Raw genomic sequence first — 26,973 nt, 5'->3', positions numbered from 1 at the left:
CGGCGTCTTCTAGATATATCTCTCGATGGACTGCTAAGACGTGTCCCGCGATTTGAGGAGCGGGCATGTTACACCACCACTCTTGCTACAAAGCAAAAGGTATTTCTACATTTGTCTCCCCACAAGGCCAATGACAACTCATCCACCTTTCTATTTGAGGACACTATCCTCCCTGTTGAAGTTATGAATGGTTGATGAAGTCTGAAAGATGGATTTATTTTGGTTGATCGGGTCCTGTCCTTTGAGCCTCGGGTCAAGCAAGTAAATATTTTCTACCATTTTCATCTCCTTGGTTCCTTTTTAGATGACATTGCAAGAATATGTAGTTGATGGAAGCGGTACCCACCACTCTCTCTATCTTTCTCTCTCTTGCTCACTCATGCATTATAAAGCTCAGATCTACTGTAAACACATCTTGTTAGGTTGCATGAACTGCGCCTGCATCAACAAACTTCAGCCCTGCTACAAATCTTGACATTGGTATGCTCATTGGGTCATAAAGTGCTTGCTCATAGACACTGGATGGTACTTGAAGGTTGTACTATGCTATTGCCTTTTTGCGAGCTCATCTATGAGATGTAACAATGATTTGTAGACCTGAAATTAAGTCTGAACTATTGTATACTTGAATGGATAGCATGTACTTTGTCATGATTGACACACAGGAACTCTTTGACATAGAAAGCATCATTGGAGCATACGTTTGGAGTCAAAACATTCAGATCTTGGTGCCTTTTACAAGATGAAAACTGTCATGAATTTGTGGATAGCAAGCATTGTCTGCACTTGAAGCATTACATGACATTGGTTGGTTCCTATGAACTACATGACTTGGGATATGTCTACTGAATGTCAAGAGGACTAAGACAAGAATTGAATACTATTGAAAACTAAAATTTGGAGCTGAAAAGAAATGCATTTAAAGTGTCTTGGCTGGTTACAAGCAGGGAATGCGATCCATGACTTTTCTCCTTGAAGATAGAGTGTATATGGTTGTATGTATGGTCATATATTGACCCTGACACACTGAAGCAAATGTATGAAGTGATTTGAAGACATTTTGGAGTTGGATAAACTTTTTTTTGTAGAGTATTTGCTAACTACAACCTGCATGCAAGATATTTGACACTTGTACTTGATGAATATGCACTGATATGTGCCTGAATGATCATGTATGGAACCCTATATGCACTAATAGATATCCTAGAGATTTTGGTACATGTATGACATGTATACACCTTGGTTTTGGCTATAAATCACTTGCTGGTCATTTATAGTCTACAAAATTCAGACTGGATGTTTGCTTGACTGCAGTGAAGTTACATGAGATAGAGTTAAAGCAACTACATAGTCTATGTATTGACTGATGTACCTACAGGTTATGCCACATGTGAGAGCTGGATTTTAGGACCCGATTTGGAACTTGAAGCATTGAAGCTCGTTTTGGAGCCGAAAAGTGCCCAAGAGGCATTAAAGAGCCAATTTTTATGAAAAATTAAACGGTGGCAGATGGCCGAGGTAGGGTCTTCCTAGATGCATTTCGACATCAGGAATCTAACGCAAGCCTCGGTTCGTCAATCGGAGGTTGTTTGACCCTCCATTTAATCCCCATAAAGTTCAGAGTTATAAAGTAGCTATCGGATTGAGAACGCGTAAAGTGTGTGGGAGAGGCCAAGTTGATGGAGTTCGACGCCAAAAGCCGCGTGTCTAATCAGATTGCAAATCAGAGTTCGTTTGGGCCTTCAAAATTGTAAAATCCACTTGCAGGACAGTGTGAATACAAAAAGATGAACCGATTATTTTAATATTTTAAACCTTAGGCTTAATAAGAGCCTTGAAACTAATGCAAAAACTTTCGAAGAGGGAAGTGTCAATGTGCCTCCTCATTTTTGCTCGATGCCTCTCCAATTCAAACCTGTTTGGAGAGAGAGAGGGAGATTCTTGATCAGGGCAGGGAGAGGAATAAGATGGCTGCAAGCTTGCCCACTTTAATGGAGGATTTAAAAGTCTCATTTTTTAGTCTTTCTCTCTCCTCCCTCTCTCTCCCCTTAAGGGGCAGTTCATGCACACGAAGAAGAATGAAGATCGGTTGAAGGATGCTTGTAACCGGATTGCTCCAAGATCAAGAGGAGGTTGAGGGGAGATGTTCAACATTGAATATTTATTACTGGTTGGTCTATTGGCAACCCGAAAAAATTAATTACAAAACTCCAACACGCAAATAAGCGGTATGTCTCATTTTTACAAAGAAAATTTGCTTCTTGTTGATGTTTGATGGTCTAAATGGAATTCATATGGAGCAAAAATTTATTTGGAAATTTTTTGTATTATGATTGAGGGTTGTGCATTAAAAAAATATAGATTCATAATGATAAATAGTTGCAATAATTAAATTGTAGCCCGAAAATAACATTTTTAGTGTAAAAATGAAGGATTTATTGGTTTCAGGTGGGAAAAATAGATGCGAATGGGATAAAATTCCGAGACAAAATATCTTTTAGCTGTCATAATCAGTCACTAATCATAAATCAGAAAATGATCTATTTTTATGCACAAATAAATAGAGAAAAATAGCTTAAAATGGAGAAAAATAGGATTTTCGCGTTATAAAAATCTAGAAAATTATGATTCGTGGTTGTGGCTATAAAAAAAGTTGGGGCATGAATTTTGGCTTCAATTTGGCTTTGTTTAGATGCTATAGTTCATGGTTTTTTCAGTTTTATGCGAAAAATATATACAAAATAATTCCCTACACCTATGCAACATAGCATAACCTAAACATTAGAGGGAAAGGGTGATGTTAAGAGATTAATAGGGTTGAGAGGGTTTGAATCTTTGAAACATTTGATTGTGCATTTCATTTAGAATTTCCATAATTCAATTTAAGGAGCTAGTAGCATGAGAAATTGGTGCTAGTCTCCATACATCAAAGCATACGTTTAGTGAAAGTCATAAAAGGGCTGTTTTTCCACATCACAAAATGCTGATTTGATGAATATTTTTTGTGCACTAGGATCATATGCACTATGCATGACACATAACATGGTATCGGTCCTGGATTGCATAGCTATTGTCTTCCTAGGACATGACTTATACGTTGAGTGAAAAGAAGCCTTTGCTGTAGGTCAGTTGTATGCTTTCCTTGGAACAGTTTGGTGAGGATCTATATATTCCCGGATCGTACAAAATAAGAAAAGAGTGGAGTTTGTGCATTATATTTTATATGTTGAAGCGATGCTATCAAAGAGTTTATTGTTCATAATATAAATCATGGGATTCTTATGAACACAAAAGAGCTTCACTAGAAGTTATATGAGAAATTTGCATACAAAATTGGGACATTGTTATTCAATAACCACCTTAGTTACACAAGTTCTTTTTGTATTTAGCATATAATTTTCAGTTATACCATGTATATTTATGAAAAATAAGTCTATGGGAACCTACAACTTGGTCATTTGGAAGGAATTGACACTTTACAGGATAAATCACATTAATTCAGGTACAAAAATATGGTTAGAACCCAAGAAAGATGCCAAAAACTACCAAAAGTCCACTAGGTCCACATGGGACCAGGAGTAACAGACTTAAGTGACCAGCAAGTGACCTAGGCTGGTCAAAAAGTGACCAGGGACTGAGCAGGGAGCAGCCCGCATTTTTCGGCACAAAATGCGGGCTGCACTGACCGAGGCAAACAGGAGTGAGCTGGAGGTATGGTGCATGAAATGGAGCATGCAAATTGAAGATCAACATGCCCAACTACTGAAGATGTAAACATGGTGAGAGCTCCACTTCTCTGCCTCTTTGGTCTGACGAAAATGCATGCTGAAACAGTCTATAAAAGAGGGAAATCTGAGAGAAGAGTATTCAGCCTGCTCTTATGCACGACTTCTCTCATTTTGTTTACCTTATTCTTGGTCCAATGAAGCCCGACTTGTACCCAAGTACTTGAGTGACTTTGGGGCGAGCAAAGGGTGAGGATATTGAAGACTTATGGGCTGAAATAACCAGTCATAAACAGGGCAGCCCACTGTTATGGTCCATTTTTATGAGCAAAAATGGGATTTTTATGGTTGTAATGGAAGGAAATGACCTCTTTTCTTCAGGACATTGTTCATGAATGATTAGAAGTGCTTCCTCTTGAGTTTATGCACTCATTTTGAACTTGATTATGGGCTGGAATTTTCTGTTTTAAAACATGACTGAAGCTAAAAGTATACTTTTTCAATTCATTTCATGTATCTTTGGCCCAAATCTTGGATGCATTTGAATCTATCAACAATATACTTGAAGCAAAGGGTTGAAATCCATCGATGTACTTGAAATAAATGCCATTAGAGCTTGCATTTGACATTCAAAAATGAATTGAGAATCTGAAAATATCCTTTATGATATGATGTATGTATCCAGAGGCATTTGATGTAATCAAGTTAATCTTATTCCTTCTGTTCATGTATGCTAAGTACATAGTGAAAAAGCTTGAACTCTTCTTCTGTACCTAAATCATTTCTAAATCAAGGATCTTTTTAAAACCCAATCCATTTTCCCTTCCCGAATCTTGAATCCTAAACTCTTCTTCTGCACTAAAAGCCCCGGTGGTAGACCTTCAACTCTTAACGTGATGACAACGCATCTTGGGGCCAATCCCTGAGGTGTAGGAGAGTCGTAATGGAGCTGCAACAGTCAGAGGGGAGCTTTCATATGTTTGTGTTACGAGGCTCTATGTCTATATGTTATGGGATCTCCCTCTGAGGAGAAGGAAAGATAAACGTTGGACTACATATCAGCTACAAACACATAATTAAGTCTATCTAGTGTACATCGGTGTATTACAGACACTCCTGGCCTGCGAGGCCATGTAGCGGGGTTGTCTATTGTGTGCATGAGGTCCGGCTAGTGCCATAGCCAGTACCGGTCCATTTTAGGTCTCATCAACATGTTTGTGGATGGTTTTGAGATGTTGATGGGCTGAAATACTCTGGTTTTAATAGTGAAATTGTTGCAAAAAACTGTCATAAACAGTCAAAGACTGCAGTTGGTCAGTGAGACGTGTTGGCTTATAGGTAGTTGGGCATTGATCATGACATAGTCTATTACAACATGGCAAATGCATAGAGCATTGACAACATTACCCAGATTGTTGGTGAGAAGTTGGATAACAAGAATTTTGCCTTGTTGAAATTCAGAATGAAGAACTTTTTGGTTGGCAAAGGATATTGAGATCCATGCATTGGTGATAAAGCTAAACCGAAATTGCTTGAACGACTGACACATGATCAAAGAAGAGCTCATATACAGAGAGAGTATGCAAAGTGCTACATTGGTTTTCCTTATGTATATCTGATGCTATGGTAATACAAATCATTGGATGTGATTCCCCGAAGGATGCTTGGGACATATTCATGAAGAACTATGGATATATAAGACATGCATGAAAGATTCATCTGAAATAGCAATTCAACAACATGTCTAGGAATGGCAAAAGCATCAAGGCTTATACGATAGAGATAAAGACCATAGCAAACCAGCTTGCCACTATTGGATCACATGTATCTGAGGATGATATGATTGCTATCACTCTAAATGGACTTGGCTTGATGTAACACCTTATGAGAGGTTGTATGGTTATAAGCCTGACATTAAGAACTTAAAGGTATTAATTGGCTGCATTGCATACATACATATTCCTGATGAAAAGAGGAAGAAATTGGATTCCAAAGCTATCAAGAGCATGGTTTTGGGTTATGCACAAGAAAGGAAAGCTTATAAATGCTATGTGCCATCTACTCATGAGACGCTAATAAGCAAAGATGTTGTCTTTGACAAACTAGCTTCTTGGTATGGGAAATGATGATATATTTTTGTAATGGTGACTATACTGATCATGTAGTGTGTTATGTTTTTTGAAGTCCATGCCTCCACCATGGAGTTGTGAAATTTAGCAACTGTCTCTTTAAATGTATTGGCATCACTATCCCAAACCTCAACTTTTGTAAGAGAGCTTCTAAATTTTCTAGGTGTATCCACACTTCTTCCTTTGCAATCCTCATTCTTCCCCGATTGCTCCAATTTGGAATAGCAAGGTGCAACTTTTTCCATGCTTTATACTTCTCTGGTTGTTTCACAAGTATATTGCCTTCCTCATCTTGCAATGGAGATACAAACTTCCTAGCCTTGGGTCCACCAAAGAATGGTTTGTAAGGGATATTTTCACTCTTACCCAATTTTTTATCTTCCTTTTTTATTTCTACTTGGCCCCCATGCAATCCAACTTTAGAGAGGACTTGTTTTACCTTTTTGCATGTAGCATCAGCTTCTGACACAAGTTGCATCTTGTATGTGAAGCATACATATTCATATACTAGCTTCTCAATTATTCTAACCAAACAATGCAATGTGCAAAAGTGAACCCTTGTCAATGGTATTTCCAAAATAGGACACCGGTTTGGATCCATTGGGATTAGCACTCCATTTCTCATGACTTTTTGATCACGTGTTGGAGCACCTTGTTGTCTTGTCTTTGCAAGCCATCATTTCTTTCACCTTTCCCTTTCTTCGTAGTTTGCATAAAATATATGTATGGAAATTTTTCATTTACTGGATTCGATAAACCAAACATACACTTCATTGTTTTAAATCACTTGCAAGATGCCATTCAACTTGATAGTCCCCAAATTCTTCAACATGTAAATTTGCTCCATTATTTTGCTGTTGAATAACACTAGGTGTATTAGTGAGGTTGATAAAAAAATTAAGTACCTCATGATCCTCCTTTTGTACTTCAAATGCTGCAAGCCACCATATTTCATACTTTGATTGCATAGTGAAGTATAAAGAATGGTTTTCATTGATGTTGGGATCCAATGCTCGATTCATAAGTGTTATACTCACATGTTCAAGTGTTTGCCCCTTGATAATCTCACTCTCGTCAAGTTTGAGGACAAAATAAAGCTTGCCTCTACATTCTTTTAAAGACATATTGTAGAACTTGACCATAGCCACCTGCATCCTACATATATCCAATACAAAGTTGTTAGATGCATTCAATACAAAGGTAAATTCTTTGGAACCATACTTCAATATGTATGTGTGTTCTAGATATGTAGGCTCACCAATCAGTTCTAAAACTTTCTCATTTAGTTGTTTTTGAGCCTTCTTCACGTGAAATGGTTTTAGTAGAGGTACTACTGTCAAGATTGTGGGAGAGAAGGAAGGAGTCTCACTTGTAGCTTTCTTGCTTGCACAATGGGGGAATACACACAAAGGTGGAGGTTGAAAACAGTTTTTCTCTTCTTAGTTGTGTAAGCCAAAAAGAAGTCTCATACAAAGAAATAGAAGAACCCTATATATGGGTCTCAAACCAAAGACAACTAACTAAGGTAGCATACTAACTGAGCCACGAACTAGAGTAGATAAGGATAGCTGTCATCTAGCTATTATTCATGGGCAGTGTACCAACCGCATCTGCAACTGACAAGTCAGTGACATAAATACACAACGGTCACCCTGGCGTATCACGAGTGGAGCTCGATATCTCAACACTCCCCCTCGAGCTCAATCCCAATTCCTGCACACCAAGCATGTCTCTGAACTTGCGCAGCTTCTCTGTGCCCAATGCCTTCATGAATATGTCAGCTACCTGATCCTCTGTGCTGACATAAACTAGATTAATAAGACCTAGTAAAACCCTCTCCCGCACATAGTGATAATGCACCTCAATGTGCTTTGTTCTAGCATGATAGACTGGGTTATTTGCCAAGTGTATACTACTCATGTTGTCACAATAAATGACAACTGGCCCATCTGTAGGCTGATGTATATCATGAAGTAGCTTATGCAACCAAGCTACCTCACATGCAGCCATTGCTGCACCCCTGTACTCAGCCTCTGTGCTGGATAAGGCAACTATAGGCTGTTTCTTGCTGCTCCAAGTGACTGCAGCACTCCCAAAAGTGAACACATATCCACTGGTAGATCGTCTATCAGAAATGCTACCAGCCCAATCAGCATCAGTGTATCCATGCAACTGTATCTGAACCCCAGTCTCATAAAATAGTCCATACTACAATGTGGACTTCATATACTTGAGTATGCGTCTAGCCGCATCCAAATGCGGTTTCCTTGGAGCCTGCATAAACTGACTTACCAATCCAATAGCATAGCTCAAATCTGGCTTGGTAATATTCATATAAATCAAGCTTCCTACTATGCGTCTGTACATAGTAGGGTCTTCCATAAGCTCACCTGCATCTGTGCTCAGCTTCACATTCTGCTCCAAAGGAACTGAAATAGGCTTACAGCCTGTCATCCCATATTTGGACAACATGTCCAATCCATACTACCTCTGCAAGAGTTGTATCCCACTTGGTGATCTAATCACCTCAATGCCCAAGAAATAATGCAGCTCTCCCAAATCCTTCATCTCAAACTTCTGCTTCAATAGCATTTTCACATGAAGGATATATTCATCACTATCACCTGTCATAATCAAATCATCAACATAAATGACAAGTAGCATAATACCCTTCTCTGTTTTTCTCACATTAAGTGAGAAATCTGCCTTGGAAATCTGAAAGCCAATAGTGACAAGATACTGTCCTATCTTGTCAGACCATGCTCTAGGTGCTTGCTTCAAGCCATACAAGGCTTTCTTCAACCTGCAAACAAACTCAGGATGAACAGCATGCACATAACCTAGTGGCTGCTCCATATAGACCTTTTCTTGCAAATCACCATGCAAGAAGGCATTCTTTACATCCATCTGATGTAAAGACCATCCCTTTGATGCAGCCATAGCAATGACTGCTCTTACAGTTGCCATCCTTGCAACCGGACTAAATGTTTCTTCATAGTCAATGCCATATGTTTGTGCATATCCCTTGACTACTAATCTTGCCTTGTATCTGTTCACAGAACCATCTGCATTGTGCTTCCCCTTATAAACCCACTTACAACCAATTGCATTCTTACCTTTAGGCAAAGGTACCAATTCCCATGTAGCATTTGCTTCCAAAGCATCCATTTCTTCATCCATGACTTTCTCCCATTTTTCTTTTCCCATGGCTTGCTCAAAAGAAGTGGGTTCTGGTTCCTGTATCACTTTGACCATATATGCATAGTGAATGGCTGTAAATCCATCATATTTCAGCCTATCCACAGGATACCTAGCTCTGGTAGACCTGCGCAAAGTAGGTTCACTCCCAGGTGCTCTCAAAACATCCCTGGTCTTCCTTACTCTAGGTGTAACAATAGAAGGAATACCCAACTCATCATCAATGCTCTGTTCTGAGCCACTGGATTCACCATCCACATAAGAGTAACCTGCATTCACATCAAACATGGGCTGATCTACCTTCTCTTTTCCTTTTCGTGATACCTGAATACCACTATCTGCATTGCTTTGAGAATATTCCCCTGATCTCAATCTGCATGTCCATGGCGAAGAATGTGAACCACTGCTAGAGGACGCTCCAGGTCCACTAATATTTTGTGACTGCTGCTGTGAATTCTGTGCAGCATTACCGTTTTGTGCATCTACATCATCAATCACATTTACTGGTTTATACCAGCTACTCATCTCATCAAAAACAACATCTCTGCTCACTGTAAACTTACGAGTAGAAGGGTTATACCATCTATACCCTTTTTGCTGCAGAGAGTAACCAATAAAGATGCACTTCTCAGCTTTTGGATCCAACTTGAATCTCAACTCATCTGGCACATGTATATAGGCAATGCAACAAAAAATTTTCAAATGAGAAATATCTGGTTTCCTACCAGTATACCTCTCCTCTGGAGTCATCCCATGTATTGCTGCAGTGGGAGTCCTGTTCATTATATAGACTGCTGTAGCAACTGCTTCACAGTAAAAATCTGGCAAGTCTTTTTCGTTGAGCATGGCATGAGATACCTCTCCAATATGCCTATTTTTCCTTTCTGCAATTCCATTTTGTTGTGGGGTATGACTGCATGAATATTGCTGCTTTATGCCATGCTCGTGCAGGAACCTTGCAAACTCATTTGAGAGGTACTCTCCCCCTCCATCTGACCTTGGGCATTTTATTTGCTGGCCTGTTTCTTTTTCAACCATAGCTTTAAGAGTTTTGAAATGCCCAAAAACTTCACTTTTCTTTTTCATAAAATACACCCAAACTTTTCTGCTATAGTCATCAATAAAAGTGACAAAATAATGACAGCCTCCAAGAGATGCAGCTTTAGTAGTCCACACATCAGAGTGGATTAATTCCAATGGCTTCTCACTCTCTTGAACATGTCTAGGAAATGGTTTCCTTGCCTGTTTTCCAAATTGACAGGCTTCACATACCTTATGCATTTCTACAACCTTGAATTTAGGCAATCCTGCAACAATATTTTGGGCCTACATTGATTTAAGTCACTGTACATTAACATGACCTATGCGTTTATGCCAGATATCAATATCTGCAACTACATCGGTCCCATGTGCAAACATTGCTGCACTCATTCAGGCATGTCTGCATCCAATGTAAACATTCTGCCCTTCTTCTTTCCTTTTGCTATCAAGCGACCTTTATTTTTCATATCCTCAACAAAGCATCCATGAGGATTAAATCTGACCTGCAAGCCCTGCTCAACCATTTGACCAACAGAAACCAGATTCTTGGTGATATTCGGGACATGAAATACATCGAACAGGTATTTCTTTTTCCCATCCTGCATAGACAAATGAATTTTTCCAATCTGCACAATAGGATATGTAGTATCATCACCAGTCTCCACAAATCTTGGTTTTTCCATTTTCCTTGCATCCTCCATCCATTCTGCATGACCTGTCATGTGGTTTGATGCACCTGAGTCAACATACCACACATCGTTGCTTTCTTCTTCACTTGTCACAGAATTGTTCATGTGCTGCACCATGAACAAATGCTCATTTCTGTCATCACCCTGTCTACTAAAAGATGCATAATTCCCTTGTTACAATTTTCCATTCATGATGTCATTCTGCTTTTTATAGCAGTCTTTAGCCATATGATCCATTTTACCACAGTAGTAGCATTCAACTTTACTGTTTGCATTTTGGCCTCTTTGCCATCCGCCACGACCTCTTTGGCTCCCCCTGCCTCTAGAGTTACCACGTCCTCCTCCATAGGACTGGTTTTCTTGAGTTTGCTGCATATTCTGATTTCTACCACGGTCTCCAAATCGGCCTTCTCTACCTCTGCCTCTACCTCTTCCAGCATTTGAGTAGAAGACAGCTTCTTTTGAAGTTCCTCCTGAAGAAGATGCACCACCATTTCTCTGCTCCTCAGAAATTAGAAGAGTAATCAACTCCTCAAAATCAAGAAATCTTTCACGAACTGAAATGGATGTCCAAAACTGTGCATAATCCTTTCCTAGACCATTCAAGGTCACAGAAACCAAATCATCATCTTCCACTGGCGACCCAATGGAAGCAAGTGCATCTGCAATCTTCTTCACTTTCATGTGGTAGTCATTGATGCTCATACTTTCTCTTTGTACATTATGCAACTCTTGCTTGAGTTGCATTTTCCTGGCTTGCGTATTTGTGCTATACATTTTTGACAAAGTATCCCATGCCTCCTTTGGCGTACTTGCATCCTGAATATGCACAATCATAGAGTCTGAAATACTGATAGACAGCCAATACATAACTTTCCTGGCTCTCTCATGCCATGCTTTAAATGCCTGCATTTGCTGTTGATTGGGAACATCAGGAAGAATTGGTTCTTCTTCATTTCCTGCAACAAATTCCCAATGTCCTTTTCCCATAAGAAAATTCACCATTCTAAACTTCCATGCCTAGAAGTTGTTCTTGTCAAGCTTTTCAGTTACAATCTGTGAAAGAGAATTTGACGCCATTACAGAATACTGCAAAAAAATTCAGTCACTGCAAAAAACATAGCTTCACCCTCATAAGGGCAAATCTACAAAATTGGCGAAAGTGGTATTTGACCACACAGTCACTTCCTAGTGACGATTTTGCATAAACAGGAACCAAGGATGATTCTAAAACTCCCAATATCTCTGCGCACAAGCATACGATGCAATTTCTACAGTAACTTTTCACCGACCTGTAGAACAGTGGTCGCATAGCATAAAATAGGGTCTTTTCCTGAGTGCATGCAGAAAACTTCTGCCTCCAAAATAGGCCCCGAAATGGCCTCAAATAAAAAAAACAGGGTCGCCACGGGCTAAAGTCCTCTCCCGTAGCATATACTGCTCTCTTGCTTCACCGCGAAGGGCGTCTCAACCTGAGACAATGCATTCTTGCAATTTTCAGCTGTGCTACCTGCAGAGATCTGCTCCCAAAACAGAAAATGAAAGCAACACTGCTTCTCTTACGAGAACACCGCGAACTTGGTTTGCTTTCTTGAGCTCCTCCTTACCACGAACAAGGCTCTGATACCATTTCAAGATTGCGGGAGAGAAGGAAGGAGTCTCACTTGTAGCTTTCTTGCTTGCACAATGGGGGAATACACACAAAGGTGGAGGCTAAAAACAGTTTTTCTCTTCTTAGTTGTGTAAGCCAAAAAGAAGTCTCATACAAAGAAATAGAAGAACCCTATATATGGGTCTCAAACCAAAGACAACTAACTAAGGTGGCATACTAACTGAGCCATGAACTAGAGTAGATAAGGATAGCTGTCATCTAGCTATTATTCATGGGCGGTGTACCAACCGCATCTGCAACTGACAAGTCGATGACATAAATACACAACGGTCACCCTGGCGTATCACGAGTGGAGCTCGATATCTCAACAACTACTTGCTTAGTTTTGAAAACCTGCTCAAAACCTGTATCCAATTATTGATAGAGCATACTGTATGACTCAGAACTCAGTCCCACCTTGTCACATAATCCCTGAGATCTGTAGCAATAAACAAGTTTCTTACATCCCTAAGATGTTCACTTGCAACACCATTCACAATATCCCTAAATTTACAGTTTTCCAATGCATCTTTGACCATATCCATGCTAAGGACTTCAACAATAGTGTCATTCTCTGCATTAGAAAACATATTTCTCATTGTAGCAGATTGAGCATATATCCATCTATGATATTGTCCACTTCCTTTGGTTAATTGGTGAATCGGTTTAACTAATCGGATGTGTTGATGTGCTTCTTTGGTTTTTAAAGTGGGCCCAATCTCCAAAGTTTTTATGAGATTCCTCTTTAAGTTTCAGTTCTCCTTCTCCAACTCCATAATTTTATACCGTAACTCAATATTCTGTATGTGTGTAGCACGCATAGCATCTTCAATGATAGACATTTCTTGTTGTAGGCTCTCATTCTCCCTATCCTCCTCAGGCAACAATCTATCTTTTTCCATCAAAAACTGCACAGATCCTTGTAATCTTGTCTACATATTTGTTAAGGCTTGATGAACCCCTAATGATCCTTGTGTCACAAGTCTATATGTTTATCCATACAATCCTTCATTGCATTTACAAACAAACTTTACAAATGATGTAAGGCCATTAAATTGTGGTGGTCTTTGAGTTAGTGGATCAGGTGGATAAATGCACCCATCAATCCAAAGATCCACTTTTTTTTTCCCTATCTTTCTTTCTTGTTGCATCATGTATCTTATTGTATCATCCCTTTCCACAGTTCTTTTGAACGGTGGTGCATATTCATCCTCCAATTGGAAGTGAATATCTCTCTTTCTCTTAGTATGTCTTGCACCTTCATTCTACATAGAAAAATGTATGACAATTTGAACTTGGGTTCACATTTAAATCTCATAATTATACCCCCTTGATTCACTATATTTGTATTCTTTTTAACCCAATTGGATCTTGACTCTTTCACTTGATTTTAGTCATGATAGACCCTAATCAAACCCTATTTAGCCTCTAATCTTATCTTGGAATCAACTTCTTATTAGGCTCTTATCTTATCTTTTGTTCTATCCAAAATATACTCTCTCTCTCTCTCTCTCTCTCTCTCTCTCTCTCTCTCTCTCCAATAATTTGTCAAAGATTATTAAAGATATTTATACAAAATCTTGGATAGTGAAGAACAATAACATCATCTTATCTTCTACCCAAATGTACTCTCTATCACTCTATCACTTATTTTCTTAGTTTATCTCACATAGTTAGATAGTCTCTCTCTCTCTCTCTCTCTCTCTCTCTCTATACATGAATTTTTGCTTAAGGATTAAACAAAAATTGTGAAGAATAATAACATCACATATATTAAAAAATAAAGATACATCCATTATCACTTGATTGCTTGTAGTATAGATTGTTGAAGACAGAGATTGCTTATAGTATAGTGTTGAAGAGGGAGATTGCTTGTAGTAGTGTAGAGAGTGTTGTAGATGGAGATTATTTGATTTCGGTAAATGGTATCCAAACCACTTCTCAATACTGCTTTAGAAGATTTTGTATGGAAAAAACCATATTCTAGAGAGAAAGAGAAGAATACACAAAATTTGGGATAAAACTAGAGCTTTTAGAGGGAAGGAAAAAATGCCTAGAAATGGACATATACTTGTCCAAAAGAGATAAAAATTTACAAGGAAACTCTGGAGTCAAAAATATCTCTTTAGGTCAAAAATAATATTAAAATATGATGTGTACGTCAACTTATACCCTTTTTTAACTTCCGTCCTTTTAAGAAGTGAGAATGAGAATGATTCTTATATATTTTAATGTTGAAAAGTCATGAGGGTATTAAAGAGCCGTCTGTCATCGATGATTGGCTCCATTTTTGAAAAAAATAGAATTGTATTTTTTTAGTTGTGAGGATTTGAAGAAAAAGTGATCTTATCTTACAGTTTGGGGATAAAATAATAGGTGAATTCTATTAAAAATACAAATATAATATTTTCTTGATTGTAGAAGATATCTTATTATAACATTATTTTAGAATCTCTTTTTAGAGAGAGAGAGAGAGAGAGAGAGGTGAGAGAACCCCTTAGGGGAAAAAAATAGAGTCCATATTTCTCCTAATGTCCCATTATTGTAATACTTAAGAGATGACTTTACAATCTCACTCATCATAAAACCATCAAAACAAGATACTCACTATTTATAATATAGAAATAGAATCCTAAAATAAATTTTTATATTCATATTGTCAATAGAAATTTTATGATCAATAGTCCCCTCTCTCTCTAGTATATTTGCTAAAACATAGGGGCTTTTGACCTTTACATGTAAAAAAATATGAGAAACCATTCTCTAAAAAAAGAGATTACATGAAAGAAAAAAGAAAAAAGAAAAAAGAAAAAAAATATGTATATATAGAGAGGGAGAGAGAGAGAGCTATTCATATATGCATACATGTTATAGAAAAATAACTTGTGCTAGGACACATGAAAGTGTTCCTAGTTGGTTACAACTAGGTGAGTGAGTGAGTGAGTGAGTAAGCATGTGTGCATGCATAAGTTCCACTAAAAGTGTGAATCACTTCGTGTTCCATGTAGGCATGTATAATGGTGGGCTATATGAAGTGCACATTAGATTGGAACCTTCTCATATGTGCCGTATTTTGAAGATAAGAAAGAATGTTGGGAAGCCTTACTTGGAATGCAAACATCTATACTTTATATTCATGAGGATCTTGGGACTTCATGAAGAATAAGACACGCACATGTACCAACCTAGAGTTTCTAGTGCAGATGTATCAATGACTCTTTGTTGACCTAAATTGTATCCATCCTGGGCCTACATTGTAGAACCCTTTTTCTTTGGCCTAAACTTATCTTTCCACTTTAGGTTCTCTCACAAATAACTACCATTGGATAAGATATCTCTATGTTGATGTTTATTTTTATGTACGTGACATCTATTGGCACTATAGCTCACTGTAATGATGTAAAAAATGGAGCTGAAGCTCATCTAATATACAGATATAGTAAAGAATCTTGCCTAAGAAAGATCACAAAAAATTTCCCCCATTCTCTAAGAGTTTGGTTTTCGTTCAACAATAGTATCATCATCAAGTTTCTCAACTATATTATTATATCTTAGCTAGTACTATTTTGTACACTCATGTGCATGTCTCTATCACCCTTTGTAGTTTAAAATGGCATGTAAAATAGATCAAAAGATAGATGAAATAATATTATGTGGAAATTTTATTATTAAAATATATAAAACCAAAAAAAATGAAGAAAAGAGAGAAATCTGTATCCATGCTCATGGCACCATGCTTAAGGGTCTCAAGTTTACTAATTCCTAGTGGGCTTGGTCATCGAGGTTTGTTTATAACCCACTATCCACCTTCTGTATCTCACACATGCTCAAGGAACCTCAAGGCATGATATACCTAGGAAGCTTGTGCTTTCTTAGCATTACATATGCCCCTTTGGGCCATTTTCACATTTCTTTCCCCCGCTCCATGCACCAACCCTATGATAAGGACATAACTTACTAATAGTAAGGCATTTCAAACAACCAACATACATTCTATATCAACTACCATTTCAACTAATGGTTGCATCACCTCAGAGACATTGACTCCATCTTGGGTCAAAATTATAGGTTCACCCATCAAACCTTCATTCCCTTTATAATCTTCATAGTGATTCCTTTCGTCAACATTGAAGGATTTCCTATTCTTCCACCATGGACATCATCCTTGCTATTATGACAATATTCAACAAAATGTAACCAACAAATCTTATGTTACAAGGACATGCAATCTTATGTTATAAGTTACAAATTTCCTATTTTTAGACTTCTCTCCCAATCCAATAACATATATGTTATGCATAAGAAGACTAGCACTTCCCTAAGGAAGCGATTGTATATGAGGTTTTGAATGTAAGTATTGAAGCTCATGGAGAAAATTGGATCTTCATCTCTACATTCAATAGCTAGGTCTTCAGCCTTTTGCACTAAGAAAACTTTTTTTTGACACTTCAAGTCCTAGTCATTAAGGAGATATTTCACTAGTTCAACATAACAACACCATCAATAGCATAATATTTTGTAACATCTTATTGTCCACCAGAGCCTAAATTTTCAACTTGCTGAGGAGACCAATAAGATTTCTCACCTTTACCACATGAACTACACATATAAATGACAATCATTAATTCTATAATGGACTATACCACACAAGCCCAACATATGTGTTATAGCACACTACTTTTAAAATCAAGTGCTAAGGAGATAACACACATCTAAGATAGGAAAAATGTTAACCAAATTTAGGGAACTGCAAATGATAGTAGGTCTATTAAACATGGTAACTACCAAAATTAGTAGTTACTAGAGTTGAAAGTGTGAAGGAATGACAAATAAAACTATCAAGGGTATTCAAAGTTAATGGAACCATCTAATGCAAGGCCTACAAAAATAGCTAAGTAAATTTTAGAGATATTTAAGACCTCAATGTTTCTTGAAAGTGTACATCTCTTAATTTTTTATGCATGAGACTAGTGCATTGTATTTTAGAGTTAGTTGTAAATACATAAAGTACACAAAAAGTGGTTATTATAAGATCCAAGAATCAAGCTCAAACTTGTGACAAGTATTCAAACCTAAAGCTCCACCATGCATGTGTGCACTAATATTCAATAATCTAAGTAGGAAAATCCCAATCGGAGTGGGCACAAGAGGTACAAAAGGGTTGAGAGTGGGCACAAGAGGGAAACCCTATATATATATATATATATATATATATATATATATATATATATATATATATATATATATATATATAGTAAGAGAGGGGGATTTAATAATGGGGAAATACTAGCTACACTGGCTAGTATATAAGGTGTTAGGGACTTGATTTTTCATTATCAGATTTTAATACAAGTCTCCTTTCATCTTCATCTCCTCCTCCAAGCTCTCATGGCTTCTTTCTCTCTCTTTTTGTCTTTCTCTCTCTTTTTCTAGTCTTTCTCTCTCCTCGTCACTCACTTTCTCTCTCTTCCTGGATTGCCATCCCAAACACTTCCCCATTCAAGCAAAAGATCATGCAAGAGATGCATTCTTCACCTACAGCTGGTCACTTGGGCATTTTTAAAACTTATGACAAAATTGCTAAAAGCTTCCATTGGAAGGGCCTATGGAAGGATGTAAAAGATTTTGTTTTGAGCTATGTGTCATGTCAACAAAATAAAGACATCACCTTAAAACCAGCTAGTTTACTACAACCATTGCCTATACCTGAAGGCAAATGGACACATATCACTATGGACTTCATAACCGGCTTACCGGTGACCAAGAAGGGGTGGAACAACATCTATGTAGTTGTGGACAGACTCATCAAGGCAGCCCATTTCATTCCTACAAAGATTCAATATAGTGCCTCTCAAGTAGCTAGCCAATTCATGGAACATGTTTTCAAATTACATGGCTTACCACAGGTCATTGTGCATGACCGGGATGCTAAGTTCATGAGCAATTTTTGGCAGGCAGTTTTCAGCTCTATGGGCACTCAGTTAGCTCCTTCCATTGCTTATCATCTACAAACTGATGGCCAAACAGAGAGGGTTAACAAGTGGCTGGAAACTTACTTGAGGCATTTCTGTTATGATGTGCAAAACACTTGGGACTCGTGGTTGCATCTGGCTAAGTTTGCCTATAACAACTTTATACACTTTAGCATTGGAGTTTCACCATTCGAGGCATTGTATGGATATAAGGTACCCCTCCCCACGGTTATCTTCAATGATAAAATAAACCCACAAAGCAAGGAGGAATTGGATAAAATGCAGGCCTTACTTCAGCAGTGCAAAGTCAACTTGAAGAAAGCTCAAGATCAAATGAAGCTTTATGCTGACAACAAAAGAAGGGATGTTGAATTCCAAGAAGGGGATTTGGTGCTCTTGAAGGTGCCCAAGTCTAGATATGCCACCCTTAAGGATGGATCCAGCAATAAGTTGGCACACAGGTTCTATGGGCCATATCGGATTATCAAAAGAGTGGGAGACTTGGCATATCAATTGGAACTACCACCATCTACGAAAATTCATAATGTCTTCCATGTGAGACAATTAAAGCCATTCATTGGATCATCCGTGGATTATGTTGAGGAGCTACCATCGATAAATGAAGAAGGCATCATTCAATACATACCCGAGCAAATCATTGGACAAAGGGAAAAGAAGCTTTGCTCTCGCTCCATCATGGAATACTTAATTAAGTGGCAAGGTTTACCACTTGAGGAAGCTTATTGGAGGCCAACTTCAGTTTTGGAAGAGTTCCCATATCTATTAGAAGTAGATTTGGCTGAATCTAGCTAACTATGGCCCTGTTTTTCTCCTAGAATGATTGCAGACAGCTCTCTGTTTCAAAGCAGATTTTACCTTGCAATATGGACAGTAATGGACATCATACATGGGCTGAAAGTACTCTTTGAGAGCTCCGTTTTGATATATGGCCCACCTCGATTGGAGTCTCCTACAGAAAGTTATGACAGATTTACTATAGCAGGGTCCTGTAGTAAACATCTTGCTGTCCACTGTCTGCAACTCACATTAACTTAAGATACTTGGGTCAAAATTTATTTTTTATAATTTTTCAATAAGACCCATGTAATGTACATACCCCAATGACCCGACATACGTAATAATACCTCTTCATTCATTTGTAAACCCCTGTAATAATGCAGTAGAGTAGTACTCTGATCTGCTCCTACCTAGCTAGCCTAAGTGCCCAAATTGTTTTTGAGGGCAAAAACCTTTGGGTGGGGATGGAATGTAAGAGAGGGGGATTTAATAATGGGAAAATACTAGCTACACTGGCTAGTATATAAGGTGTTAGGGACTTGATTTTTCATTATCAGATTTTAATACAAGTCTCCTTTCATCTTCATCTCCTCCTCCAAGCTCTCATGGCTTCTTTCTCTCTCTTTTTCTAGTCTTTATCTCTCCTCGTCACTCTCTTTCTCTCTCTTCCTGCAGTCTTTCTCTCTCTTTTGCACACACACACTCTCTCTTCTTCTTTTCTCTCTCCTGTCTCCTTCATTACACACACACACACACATATATATAGTGTAACATGAGTAGAGATATCACTTTTCCATGTCTTGAGCCCTTGCTTCCAACACAGCCAAATCTAGAGAGAGAGAGAGAGAGAGAGAGAGAGAGAGAGAGAGAGAGAGAGAGAGAGAGAGAGAGAGAGAGAGAGAGAGAGAGAGAGAGAGAGAGAGAGAGAGAGAGAGAGAGAGAGAGAGTGTGTGTGTGTGTGTGATTTTTCTCCACTTCTTTGTGTCTAGTCTCTTGGTATCATTGTAGGTGAATGGATTGGATGGGGATCGATGCCTTGAGAGCTTAAGTGGCATACACTAAATTATGAGACCATGAAGATTTCTTTCACTAGATTGAGTACAAGGAGAAATGTAATACTGGTGAGTCTACTACAATATATGAGCCATCTTTACTTTCTTTCCTTCATGGGGATTCAGGGAAGAGTCATGGATGCCTTGGAGCTAGAGTATGATCCAACTATGTGAGAGGTGCTTTAAAACTATTGTGAGAAGGAAGAAAACTCTTGAATTTCCTTGCTAGCAATTCGCATGAACATTTCTTCAAACTAAAACCTTTTGTACGACTTGTATTTTGATACTACTTTGATTAAAAAATCTCGGGTAATTCACTATATGTATACCCTCTACATCACATGCATTCAAGGCCTATTTATAAATATCCATACATGTGAATTTTTTATTAATAAAACATAATTCTTTTCTATTCAATTTGTAAGTAACCCCTTTATATGAAACCCTTTTGTATGTAAAAATGGTATTTTCAAAATCCCTTTGGTTGAACCCACATGATATATACATATACTTCTTGAGTAAAAAATCTTACCTATAATTAAATATTCAATCAAATATTTAAAGAAATTTTTATCATTTTCATAGAATTTTAATAATTAAAATCTTAATTTTTTACCTAAGCAACTTGTAACTTTTTGAGAATGGTAGAACAAAAGAACAAAAGAAGAGAATATCCAAATAAAAGAGGTCACATGCATGTCCACATGCATGCATGCACACGCACACACACACATACACATATAGAAAAAAAGTCTAGAAATATCAAAACATTTGTTACTATCTTGAAGGATCCTTTTCTGATTAAATACTTCCTTTTTAAGTCTCTTCATCATCTCAAACTTTGGACAAAGTCTCTTCATCATCTCAAACTTTGGACAAAGTCTAGTATATGATGTTAAAAGAAAAATTTAAGGCATTAGGGGGACATTAAATATCTTTGAGAAAACTTTAAAGATTTTGGTTATGGTTTTCTCTAGTGAGACCCAACCTTTCCTTTAGTAAGCACACAAATTTTTGGATAAAGAAATAGAATGGCACATGTTTCTTGAACAATTTTCAATTATTATACAAAAGAAATGCTGGTTCAATTTTTTTTAATGTCCATATATGGTTGAAAATAGGTATATATACTTGAAAGTATGTCTAATTCATGTTCATAAAGTTCAATGTAGCACTAGTCTATAACCAAAATCCACTTTCATGGCTATAAATAGCGGCCTCAATGTCAAATTCACTTTTATTTAATGTTAAGAAAAGCAATGATGGTTTAGGAAAAGATAGCCAACATAAGATTGTAGCCAAAAAAATAGAAAGGGTCGAAAGTAGCTAGAAAACATTATTTTCATGGCCATCTTTAATATATTTTCAAAAAATAGGAAATGTTTGATGCTCATTAAAACTATATAAAAATAATTTATTTGAATCAAAACTTCACAAAATTTAATTTGAGATACATGCTAAGTATTCTAATAAATTAAATTAGGATTTGATAAAACATCTTTAATAGGGTTATTTGGAGTCATTACAATGAACATTTGAAAATGCATTTTTTATAAATAGTGAATCTTAACTTGAACCTATGCTCAAACTTTTATTTTACCATCTAACAACTTTATCAAATTTCAGTATCACATGCACATGTTAGTTTGAATACATTATTAATAGAGCTTGTGATACATAAGTAGCTTGTAGTCACTTTTATGAAAAGTTACAAGAATAGTTTCAAATGAGGAGTGATAATGATGAGAATATGTGTTTGTGCAAGGTTTGTGTATATAGGATGACAATAATTAAACTGTCTATTTCTAAAACCTGTGTTAATAGACAAAATGAGACATACAAAGAAAATGAAGAACTACATGATAGGCATAACACAATGGATTATAAATAGTATGGAAACATAAGGAATGAAAGGACATGCTACATGAATCTTAAATTCCAATGACACTGAATTTATACACACATAATATCCTCTCATGGTTTTTGATGGTAATGCTCATTTAAAGGGGATGCTTGGTGGATGAGCATATAGGTACATGTGGATGTAAGTATGGAAGGGAGTGTGGTGAGAATGCAAATATATGTTTGGAAGGGATTGTGGACTTGCATGACTAGTTACATATGGGCACTTATGCAAGGGAGAGTCCTCATGGTGCAAAGATGTGCGTATGTATTGTGAATTCTAATGTGAATAAGTGATGTTGAAAGAAAAAGACAATGCGTTCATGCACCTTGATGTATGTATAAGAATGGTTCATTGAACATATATTATAAGGACTAATAACAAGTGGAATGAGTTGAGTGGGAGTGTGTGAGTTGAGAGTGTGATTATAAATCCCAATGTAGATGGGCGACTCATATTAGAAAGTGCATGTATGTTCATGCAAATTCATGTATGAAGAATAACAATACATTCAACACCTATAACTAAAACCAATGATATGGGGAGCAACATATATCAATATATAGAATAATATAGCAAAATTTCAAAGCTTTAATATCTTTAAACACCACTCACTCAACAAATAAAAAGCATACTTCTAATGAATCTCATGGTTTCAAATACTAGGGTTTAGTTTCTTTGGTTTTATTTATGCCAATTACCAAAGACCATAAACTAGCACAAATACTAATAAGTTTATGTTGCCATAGATGTCAAACACACTCACAAAAAAAACACTAAGGTAGGTGACTCCTTTAGATCAATGATGGGATCTACAAACTATGTACTAGATCAGAGCTCACTAGAGAATGCACATTTCACAATGATGAACTAGATCTATATGCACCTTCAAGCATGGTGTATGAGTAGAGAATACACCTTTACAATGGGGATGAGGAAGCTCATATGTTTCAAAAATGGTATGGAGACTAAGATATCATTAATAAAAGGTATCCATAAGCACGCAATTGGCCTTATATGTCTCAATTAGAAACCCTTTGAAGTATCCCTAATCTAGTGTAAACCCACATTGATATAGGTTATCGATATAATTGTAGTCAATTTCATCACACACACACAGAGTTCCTTTGTACATAATATGTTTGGATGTTAATTTGTGTGTGCATGGGGTTTTGGGTGTGTGTGTATGGTGTATTGTGGAGTTACATCTAATTATGTGAATGCCTAAAATTGTTTAGAGTGGGAATACACTAAGGTTGTAGTACTAGCATTAATATTTGGATGTCCTTGTGCACGTGATTGTAAGAGCTAGTAGTGTGGTGAGGATCTTTGGTCATGAGTATGTGATTGGCTATCACAGGAATTATTGAGGTTTTCTTATGTGTAGAAGAGTGCAGGAAGTGTTTGAGTATCTATTCATGGGTGGCTATATGGAGGAGGGTGTGTTGATGTGACTAACAAGTTAAAATTTGGGTTTATATGTGTATTTGTAGAAGCTATCTGATGAGGGCATGGTCATATCTAAAACATGATGTAGTAAAAGTGTGCCAGTAGTATCCAAAAAGCAAAAGATAAGTTAAAGTCTAGAGTGACAAAAGATTCTTTGGAAAATCCAAAAGGGTAGATAAAGAAAAGTTGAGAGAAGGGAATCCGAATCTACTTGCCAAAATGGAAAAAATGCTATCCAGCAGTTGCTCAACAAAACAAATAGGCACCTCGAGGTTGTATACCATACATGAAAGAACTAGACAGAAACAAGTTGTCTCAAATAAAATAACCAGAAATCATATCTTTTCATCTCAAAAGGTGCACAACTAAAATCAATGTGAAGATGAACTAGAATATATATAATAAATGCATGATGCCTAAAATATGTGGTAAATATTCTGCTTAGGTATTTTTTGCACATGTTGTTGACAAAAACTTATTCAATATTCTTCAAAACAACCAAACTAATATTAAGGACAAGTATGTTTAGCATACATAACGTTCAAGTGCAAGGGCTTGAAGGACACTAAGTTGACACGAATGTCAAATATTAGAGCTTATCAAAAGAGAAAAAGTTTATAATGCACGGTGTTGCCTTGTACATCTATAAGGACAAGAATTTAGATGGAGAAACTTTACAGAATGGCATATTTTAAAGCAACAAGTTTCACTGTTAGATTTGGATTTGAAGCCAAATAGTCCTAAAATACTACACATTCTACAAATAATGATGCTTATCTTTCTAGTCATGTTACTGAGTCTTGTGTCAAAGGTCTTATTATAGGCCTATGATGTCATGTGTTGAAGTAATGTAGTAATGGTAGTATAAGCATGCTTGCACATGCACATAGGTGCACGCACGCACGCACATGCATGCACGCACACACACGCGCGCGCGTGCGCGCGCGCACACACACACACACACACACACACACACACACACACACACACACACACACACACACACACACACACACACACACACACACACACACACACACACACACACACACACACACACACACACACACACACACACACACACACACACACACACACACACACACACACACACACACACACACGTGTACAAACTATCAAGGTCTCATATGGTTGTTCTCATGTAGCTTGTTCCTTCCTTATCATTCATAATATAGGCATGAGAGACACTACAATGACAAATTCCAATGCCATTATATGAAGCTCAAAATTCCCTTACATATTGTACTTTTCAAGAATAATAATGTAACCCTACATTATCTTTTGGAGATTAGCTCCACTCATGAAGTATCCACTTCCTTGTATGTACAATCTTTACACATATAAATGACTTATATAACCACTAGAGACACCAAGATAACCTTACCTTATCTTGCATGGATTAGCTCCACTTGTCAAGTATCTAGTTCCTTCTAAGTACGTCTTACATCTTTCCACATACATATGTATTATATGATAAAGTTTAGGCATAAACATAGGTCATAAGCATCAATGTATGTAGGGTAGGGGGGTTGACCTCAAAAAATGTAAGAGTACCACGTGCAATCAACCAAAGCCTCTTTTCGTTGAAAAAATTTACAAGATAACATTTAGAAAATGGGATTTTTAATTGAAATTTGAAAAACTCGAAACTTTCTTAAGAAAAAAATTCATTTTATTACCTTGTAACATATAAGTAAAGGGTATTTCTTAATACCCTTTGGATGCATGCACATAATATGGATGGCTTCATATAGGTGCACTCCTTGAGACATCATATTTAAAAGGTTAGTAAAATGGAGCTAGAAATGTTAGAGCTCATTCTAATAAAATTATGTAGCATATTCTCTTTACTAAGAGTCCCTCTCACTTACAAGCAATTTGGTGATAAATTCAAACACAACTCCTTGAGACATATAAGGCTATCCAATCTGGTCCACCCTCGGTGTACAGTAACATCTTATCTTGTGGGTTACATGAACAAGAAGCCAATTTGTTCTAAGGGGTATTTCTATAACTCCTTACATGTGATCCTTTCATGAACTAAATGACCTCTTTCTCTATATAGAAGTCTACAATATTTTCTAAAATAATATAACAACTCTCCTTTTGTAATTGTGTCTTAAAAGCCCAAGAAGCCCTGCCAAAATGTTTCCCAATATGATGTAGCATGGTTTCATATGAAACAATATTTCAACATTGAAGAAGGGGACATTGGTTACATAGCTTTAGATAATGCTACATGGGCTAAACATTTGTCAATGTACTCTAATTATAACATAATTAAATGTGAGGAAATGTATAGAATTAACACATATTCTCTAGACAAGAACTTCTCAATTGTGCACCATTAATTTCACTAAAGATTAGTAAGGCTTACTGATCATGATATGTTTTCTATATGCAAAGATGGCATGGGGAATGAATTGAAACTTGGATATTTCCTAGACATATGGTGCCCAATCCATTTGAATGCATCAAAACCAATTTTTTATGGACATGCATATTTCTACCTGAAGATAGAGAATAAAAATTACTCTCTTAATTTGGTTTCATTAGATCTCAACTAGAAAGGCTTTGATCCCACATTCATAGTTTAAGGGAACTTGTAATACTATGGGTTGCATACTTTGGAAAGGTTCAAAATGGCATGAGTTGATGGGCTTATAAATTCTAGAATGCATCTAGAGAGTCTTTTGTAACACAAAATTTTCTCCATTCAGAATTTATGTGATCTTTCACATCTCAAGACACAAACAGGTTCTATAACAAACCTGCCACTTTTTGAATTTGTGAAACGTGTAAGAGGATCTAGATCTAGAGACGTATCTTCCAAAGATACCACAAACTAAATTTTCTTTGTAAGCCCATAACACACTTGAGAAAGATGCATCTCCTAAAGATACCACAAACTATCTTATCTTTTAAGCCTAGAACACACTTGAGAAAGAATATGTATTTTGAAGCTTTCGTTAAAAAATTGGAAAATGAGGATTTAAATATCAAAGATGCTCTTTTGTGTGGAATCATCCACTTAGCGCACAAGCGAAGAAAATTACGTTTATGTGCAACTTATGAGCCCTTAACTCAATACTTTTTTCTTTCTCACTATTCATTGATGTAAATATTGTACAAATAGTATTTTAGCCCTATAAGTAACATCTATCTTACTTTATATGTGTCAAATAATGGTTCAGTCTTAATCAATAACATTCTATCCTAATAATGAGTTGTTGCATATTTTATGCCATTAAACTAGGTGAAAGAATAACCAATTAAAGAGTAGAAATGCTAGCAAGTTAGTCAAGTAAAGAGTATAAATGCTAGCAAGTTAGTCAATTAAAGAGA

The sequence above is a fragment of the Lygodium microphyllum genome, chromosome 30 (genome assembly GCF_053477565.2).
Source record: "Lygodium microphyllum isolate KBCC chromosome 30, Lygodium_microphyllum_v1.1.10, whole genome shotgun sequence".
NCBI classification, from domain to species: domain Eukaryota; kingdom Viridiplantae; phylum Streptophyta; class Polypodiopsida; order Schizaeales; family Lygodiaceae; genus Lygodium; species Lygodium microphyllum.
This window is presented reverse-complemented; position numbering follows the sequence as displayed.